The sequence below is a fragment of the Sinocyclocheilus anshuiensis genome, unplaced genomic scaffold (assembly GCF_001515605.1).
Source record: "Sinocyclocheilus anshuiensis isolate Anshui unplaced genomic scaffold, SAMN03320099.WGS_v1.1 scaffold1574, whole genome shotgun sequence".
Lineage (NCBI taxonomy): Eukaryota > Metazoa > Chordata > Actinopteri > Cypriniformes > Cyprinidae > Sinocyclocheilus > Sinocyclocheilus anshuiensis.
The window spans coordinates 315,611-323,821 of NW_015547706.1; the positions used below are offsets into that span (position 1 = coordinate 315,611).

At 39.5% G+C, this 8,211-nt stretch overlaps 1 protein-coding gene across 2 annotated transcripts in view; it reads right to left on the reverse strand.

Moving 5' to 3' along the window:
* The window catches only part of LOC107703993 (prickle-like protein 3), a 53,783-nt gene that overhangs the window by 16,105 nt on the left and 29,467 nt on the right, over positions 1-8,211 (reverse strand). The window contains exon 1 of one of the 2 annotated variants that reach the window (XM_016506810.1): positions 6,945-7,205. The exons of the other annotated variant lie outside the window; for it this stretch is intronic. The gene's annotated coding sequence lies outside the window, so the exon portion shown is untranslated. Of the gene's footprint in view, positions 1-6,944; positions 7,206-8,211 lie in introns of those variants that run through there. 2 annotated transcript variants of the gene reach the window in all.

An 8,211-nucleotide genomic window follows, 5' to 3' on the forward strand; every position in this document is an offset into this window, starting at 1 on the left:
TATATATATATACACACACACACATATACATATTCATATACATACATATATACACTGCATAATATAGATATATCTATAAACAAGTCTCATGCTCAACAAGGCTGCATTTGTGTGACAGTAAGTACAGTAAAAATACAGTAAAAACAGTAATATTGTAAAAATGTATTACAATTTAACATGAATGGTTTCTAGTTGAATATATTTTAAAATGTAATTTATTTCTGTGATCAAAGCTGAATTTTCAGCATCATTACTCCAGTCTTCAGTGTCACATTATCCTTCAGAAATCATTCTAATATGCTGATTTGCTGCTCAAGAAACATTTCTGATTATTGTAAATGTTGAAAACAGTTGTGCTGCATCATTTATTTATTTATTTTTTCAGGATTCTTTGATGTAGAACGTTCAAAAGAACAATTTATTTGAAAGATTTTTTTTGTAACATTCAAAAATGTTTTTACTGAAACTTTCGATCAATTTAATATTTACTTACTACATAAAAGTATCAATTTATTAAAAAAAAAAAATCTCACTGACCATAAACTTTTGAAAAGTGTACAGTATGTTATATCTTTTGTATAATAAAGATAATGAATATAATTTATTAGCACATGATATGATAATTAATTCAAGAACTGTAATTATTATCAATATATCAATACATTATATATTATATCAATACTTTGCAAAAAACAAACAAAGATCATTTAATCACATTATAAGCCTGATCCACTTTACAATAGAGTTTGTCAATAGACTTTCTAGGTTGTTTTTCTGTCATGTTTTTATTAAAATTTTATTTAAAGTTTTTAATAGGTAATCAAGTAGCAAATAAATAAAAAGTAGCAACATTTTGAAAAGAAAACATTCTCGAGACCCTTGTGAGGGTGTGAAATACAGCTCCTGTAATGTCAAGAAAATGTATTCTTAATCTAATTCAAAAGTTGTTAAAACTTTCATGCATTTATGTTGAGAACCAAGTGCTTCACATAAATCTTCCAGAATAATAACTAATATTCATACAACTCCACACAATCTCTGAATAAGAGCTTGCATAAACAGGACATTTTGTCCTATTGTTCCCAGAAAGGGACAAACACAGATTAACACACTACAAAAACGGTGTGGAAATGTTAAAGCTCAGGCACTGGTCAACAGGTTCACCCATGCTGGTTAAGCTCTGCTGGCAAAAGCCATCCTGACCAAAGATCAACATACAATCTGCTGCCAGATGTGTCCTCAAGACACGCTGCATGTGCAGATGCTATGACTGCACATAATAATGTCACATTCACCATATGCACATGCATTCACACAGAAATTATTTGTAAGAGAAGATTGTGTGTGGGTGTGTCCTGGTATTCTCCACTTTATGGGGATCAATGTCCCCAAAAGGATGGTAATACCAGTAATTCTTGACCTAATGGGGACATGTTTTTAGTCCCCATGAGGAAATGAGCTTATAAATCATACAGAATGAAGTGTTTTGAAAATCTAAAATAGCAGAAAGTTTTGTGTGAGGGCTAGGTCTAGAGCAGGGCTGTCCAAACTCTGTCCTGGAAGGCCGGTGTCCTGCAGAGTTTAGCTCCAACCCTAATTAAACACACCTGAACCAGCTAATCAAGCTCTTACTAGGCATAGAAACTTCCAGTCAGGTGTGTTGAGGCAAGTTGGAGGTAAACTCTGCAGGACACCGGCCCTCCAGGACCGAGTTTGGACAGCCCTGGTCTAGAGTAAGCGGATAGAAAATACGGTTTGTACAGTATAAAAACCATTATGTCTACAGAATGTCCCCGTAAAACCTGGAAACCCAACATTTATTTATTATTTATACAACCCTATTTATTCTCCAGGTGTCTGCAGTCCTCTACTGATCCGTTGTTAAATGTCAGAAGTACTTGTATGTGTGGTATGTACCTGCAGCTCTGCTTTGCTGTGCCTTGTTCCTGGCCTGCCTGCCTGTTTTCCACCCTCGGGGTAGTTTTTGTTTATTTTGTTTCATTTTATTATTAAAAAGACCCATTCTTCTCCTGCATTTGAGTCCTCGCCTCATCTCTCTTCCGGTACTGGGACGGAACGGATCAGCCAAATGAGGACTCAGTGGAGAATGGTCAACCTCCCACTGCCTGTCTCCACTCCCAGCAGCCCCCTCTACCAACGTATGTTCCAATTATCGGCATTGAGTTCCCTCCGGCAATGGGGGACTGACCTGAGGGAGTTCGCCTTGGATTTCAGGACTGCTGCGGAGGGGCTGGAGTATAATGATGCGGCTCTCAAGGACTTGTTTTATTATGCCCTTGATGAGCCCATCAGCACCTGGAGGAGGTACGGCACTGAGCACCTGTCTTTTGGGGCGTTTGTGGACTTTCTAGCCCACAATGGGAGACAGTCAGTTCCTGAACAGGAGGGGCTTTTTCCTGACATGGCCACCTGTTCAGAGTATCGTCACAAGATGGCTGCCAGTCCAGAGCCTCCTCACAGGAGGGCAGCCAGTCCGGAAACTCTTAACCGGGTGGGCCGAGGGCTTTTAAGGCTGGCTTCCAGTTTGGCAGTCCCACCGCTGAGGTCTGTGCGAGCTGCTGGCATCTCTAGGCTGTAAACAAGTCCAATGGTCCTGGAGGGCCCGACTGTGGTGGCCCACAAGTCTGGTGGTCTTGGAGGACCCGACTCTGGTGGTCCCAAGTCCGATGGTCCTGGAGGACCCGACTCTGGTGGTCCCAAGTCTGGTGGTCCTGGAGGACCCGACTCCAGTGGTCCCAAGTGCGATGGTCCCAGAGGCCCCTGAGCCACCCGCTCCAGAACAGCCTGCCACAGAACAACCCACTCTCACTGCTACTGCCACGAGGGCCATTATTGAGCAGCCCGCTCTCCTTGTTTCTGCCATGGAGGCCACCACAGAGCCGCTCGCTCTCACTGCTGTTCGCATAGAGGCAGTTACTGAGCAACCTTCTCTCCTTGTCTCGACCACAGAGACCGCTACAGAGCCACCAATTTCTCTGCTGCTGCCTTAGTCAAGAAGGCCGGTCCGGGAGCCTTCAGAGTCCACTCAAGAGCCCGCTCCAGTCCGGGAGCCTTCAGAGTCCACTCATGAACCCGCTCCAGTCCGGGAGCCTTCAGAGTCCACTCATGAACTCGGTCCAGTCCAGGAGCCTTCAGAGTCCACTCAAGAGCCAGCTCCAGTCCGGGAGCATTCAGAGTCCACTCATGAACCCGTTCCAGTCCGGGAGCCTTCAGAGTCCACTCAAGGACCAGCTCCAGTCCGAGAGCCTTCAGAGTCCACTCCAGAGCCCGCTCCATTCCAGGAGCCTTCAGGGCCTATTCCAGAGCCCACATAATGCTCCACCCTTGTTCCATGATCTACCTCAGGATTCAGGTCCTCTTCCCCTACACGGGCCTGGCCCGCCGTCCCTCCCCCTAGTCCACCTCCATTCCGCCTCCCTCCTGCATTCCTTTGACATGGTGGAGCGTCTGGAATCCGCTGCTTAAGGGAGGGGTTATGTCACAGTCTGCAGCTGGAGTGCCCAAGATGGCCACCAGAGGGCACTCCTGTGGTTTTGTGTAAGCACATGGCTTGTGTTGTGTTTGTTTTGTTTCAGTTGCTCCACCTGTGTCTCCCTCGTTACCCTCCTTGTTTATCTTCCTATTTATTCTCCAGGTGTCTGCAGTCCTGTGCTGATCCGTTGTTATATGTCAGAAGTACTTGTTGTATGTGTAGTATGTACCTGCTGTAGTGATGGGAAGTTCGGATCATTTTACCGACTCGGACCTTTGAGTCTCGTTCAGCAAAATTAATGAATCTTTTTTCAAGTCATTTCGTTCATTTTAGCAAAATATAATTAAAATGTTACGTGTTACTTCCCTAACACATCTACTACTTACGCAAACGTTGATCACACTACAAACAATACAAAATTATAATGCTATAAGAAAACGACTCATTCTTCCCGAGTCACATTAAAGATTCATTCAAAATGAACGAATCGTTCAAGAACGACCCAACACTAACCTGCTGCTCTGCTTTGCTGTGCCTTGTTCCTGGCCTGCCTGTTTTCCCCCCTCGGGGTAGTTTTTGTTAGTTTTGTTTCATTTTATTATTAAAAAGACCCATTCTTCTCCTGCATTTGAGTCCTCACCTCATCTCACTTCCGGTACCGTGACAGTGGTTCACACTGTTTTTATGTCATTGGTCAAAAATGCTCACAAAGTATCACAGAGCATTTTACATGCTTTATTTTAATAAAAATACATGTATTGTTATATTGGGTCATATAAATAATAATTATCTCTGCATTTATTTAGTAAATAAAAACTGTGGAAAATACACATTAAACTATTTTTATTTTAAAGTGCCTCTATTATGGATTTTTGAAAATGACCTTTCATGCAGTGTGTAACAGCTCTAGGTGAATGAAAACATCCTGCAAAGTTTTAAATCTGAAAGTGCACCGTGTATAAAGTTATTGTCTCTCAAAAGAAAGAGTCGAATCTGAATCATTGAAACGAGTTGTTTTTAAAACGAATCCCAAGCCGTTTCATGTTGACATTAACATGAAATATTAGCATATTGCCAGCCCACTTGTTGGTCTTTTCGCGTTGGTCTGAATGAAAATGCAAATTCATTCTTTGCCACTAGGTGTTGCTTTTGGAGCGGTAAAAATAGCTGTTTTAACGCTGTACACAAAGCAGCACTGCGCTCACAAACGCTGCTTTATCAGGCATTACAGGCATGATGAAATGGAAATGAGACCAATCGGACCAATCACCGCAGATAAGCGTCATGCAAAGGAGGGGTTTGGAAAAATGAATCGTTAAACTAATCGCTTAGGAGTCTTTAAGCAAATAAGGTAAAACATAAATGCATATTATAAGACAATGAAAGTGTTTTTTGACCTTGCCTGCATGTCAACCTGTTGTTGGGGACTCCCAAAACCAAAAATATGAACCTTTCATTACTCATAATAGGGGCACATTAAACAGATCACTTTTTACTTATTACATTAAACAATTTGAAAATAGGGCATAGGCATGGGACATTAACCGGTTTTAAGGTATACCGCTGTTTGGAAAAGTCATGGTTTCAAAACCACTAAAATTTTTCGTTCCTGCGGTATGCACAGTTTTTTTACGTGTCGTCAAAGATGGAAAGTGCAGGACTCCCTCAGGTTGTGTGCAGCGAAGAGCGTAACGAGTCACATGACTCCTCCTCTTCTGGTTGGTGCTAGCAGTCAGTGAGAGTCACCTGTGTGTAGGATGGCCAAAGGAGGTGAATCCCTGGAACTTTTTCTCCCGTCGAAAAAGACGAAGTCTGCTGTATGGGAATTTTTCGGGTAACGTAGACTAACCATGTTCTGTACACAACGATGTTCCATGCAGCTGACGTTTTAGTACTGATTGCTAAATAAATACTTCCAGGCTCAATTCTTGCACCGCTCTTGTTTAGCCTGTATATGCTCCCACTAAGTCAAATAATGAGAAAGAACCAAATTGCTATGCTGATGATACCCAGATTTACCTAGCCTTATCACCAAATGACTACAGCCCCATTGACTCCGTCTGCCAATGCATTGATGAAATTAACAATTGGATGTGCCAAAATTTTCTTCAGTTAAACAAGGAGGAAACTGAAGTCATTGCATTTGGAAACAAAATTTAAATGCAGACTCAAAACTCATCTGTTTAGCTGTGCATTTATTGAATGAGCACTGTGCGATGTCCGAACTGATTGCACTGTATTTTATGTATAATCATTTTCTATTTTTAACTGTCTTAAATTCATTTTAAATCAATTTTTAAATCATTTATTTTTGTGATTATTTTTTATGATTATTTTACTTTCTTTTGTGTAAAGCACTTTGAATTAATCTAAAAGCCTAAACATTAAAAAAAAACTATTGAGAATTAGATTATATTAAGACTCTTATACAAGACTATTAAGAAATTATGGCTAAGGTATAAAACAATCGCACTGTACCAAAACCATTGCTAATAAATCATGTATAAATCAGATACGCTGTCAAATCTGTCTGGCAATAATTAAAGACTGACTTAATTTTTACCTTTTACCTCATTCAGTTTGACACTCTGGGCAGGCTGTAGTCACTGCTGAATTAAACTTACTGAAATACTGGCTTACTTGCTGCCCTAGGCAAGCCTTAATCCAAAAAAACAATTTGCAATGAATCAATTTAACATTTTAATTGCACAATGGTTTTGGTTTTCATGTTTAAGATATGTTAGTGTACTGATATCACTTTGTTTAGCAAACTTACATAGGTTCAAATCCTAAACTCCTTTTTTTTTTTTTTATAAACCCAGCAAAATTGCAATTGAACTTGGCAGAAAATAATAATCACTCACTGTATAGAAAAGCTACGGGAAAAGGCAGCATTTTCATAATAAATCCTTTTCCATAATTTTAGTTTAAAGCAAATGATCTGGAGAAAATTTTAAAGTACAAGAATTACAATAAATGCCACTTTCGGACAATTTTTCCCTACAGTACAGTAATGATGCAACTTAATTATCAAAGAAAATTAATGGAATTAGAATATCTTAATGAAGTGAAGAATTATATCTGCCATTTTTAGAAACCTTTTTCCGTCCATAGTACAGTAATCATGCAAACTTCATTAAAAAGCTGCATTTCTGCATTCCTAAGATATTTGTTTGAAAAATATGAGGTGGAATGTTCGTAATTTGAGACATTATTTAACACAGAATATAAACAGTTATTCAACAATGAAAGTTAAAGAAAACTCCTACAAGCCCATAACACATACTTCTGCCAAACTACATCATCATCACCATCATCATCATCGCTACCGCTGTTATGACTGAACGAACTTCCTGTCAGACGAGTTCAAACACAAAACTAATTGATATGCTTCACAAGATCATATTCTAGGTAACCAAACACCAAGTCATCAGTATCCAAAGTATATTACCTTGATCACAGTGTAGTCCATGACACAGCAAAATCCATTTCCATCTTGCTTTTTAAGAGCAGTAATATGCCGAATTGTTCCAACTTAAGGTGTTTTAAGCAAGTTCCCCATTCTTCAGTGACCTTGTAGTGAACAAAACGTCATCCGCTTGAGCCGAGTCAAATGACAGTCCTCTCTGCTTCTCTGATTCTCCCCCCTCAGGCCGCTGAAGCCAACACTGGACCCAAACAATAGGTGGCTTCCTTCACAATCCCTCCCCTCTGCCTCCTCCCTCACCAACAACATGTTTCAGATTTCATTTTTCAAACATGTTCTCATCTGTAACAGCTCATGTGATAATGAGGATGTACAGTATGAAGTTGCCTCTCTTTGGCCTCTTTCATCTTAAAAGAATATTCTGTCTTCAATGGACTCAATGGACAGCATTGGTGGTGCAATGGTGATTACAACAACAACAAAAAAATATCCACTTGTCCCACCTTTTCTTTATAATTCATAAACATTAAAATATCAATGGACAGCATTGGTGGTGCAATGGTGATTACAACAACAACAAAAAAATGTCCACTTGTCCCACCTTTTCTTTATAATTCATAAACATTAAAATACTAAATTGTCACAAGATGTAAACTACATGCATGTTAACACGATTTTAGTGTAACTTACTAACCTTTACTGTGTAAAGTTATATCCAACACAAACCATAAAATTACTGTAAATTATTTAAACAGCTTTAGAGCTTGAATATCATAGATTTACAAAACTATAAGCTTCCATTTCTGCTTTTAAATCCTCCAAAAATCGGCCATGACTCTAGGGGTTATCCATTTTTTTAATCCAAAAAAATGGATAAGTCAAAACTATTTCTGTTGCAATCAACATTATGCCACAAATCACCACCCACTTAGCTGGTTTAAGCTGAAAGTAGCTATGACCAGGCTGAAAGACGGAAGAAGGCTGGTTTAAGCACTTTTTATTAATTTTTTTCAGCAGGTATGCTGTTGATTGAGTTTAACTTCCATTGAACCCACAATATTCCTTAACAAATCTGACAAATGATTTCAAATTTTCACCTGTAAAGAAATACATTGTTTTATTGGTTTTTGCTAAAGCATACTGCACATTCTTATGGTCACACTTGTTTTGGGCAAACTTTGATCACACAATTAGTGCTGGTTAGTAGGGTTGTGCCGATAGACGAGAGTATCGTATATCGACGATAGTCAGAGATATCGCCTGTGGCTGATGCCTTTGACGATAGCAAGAC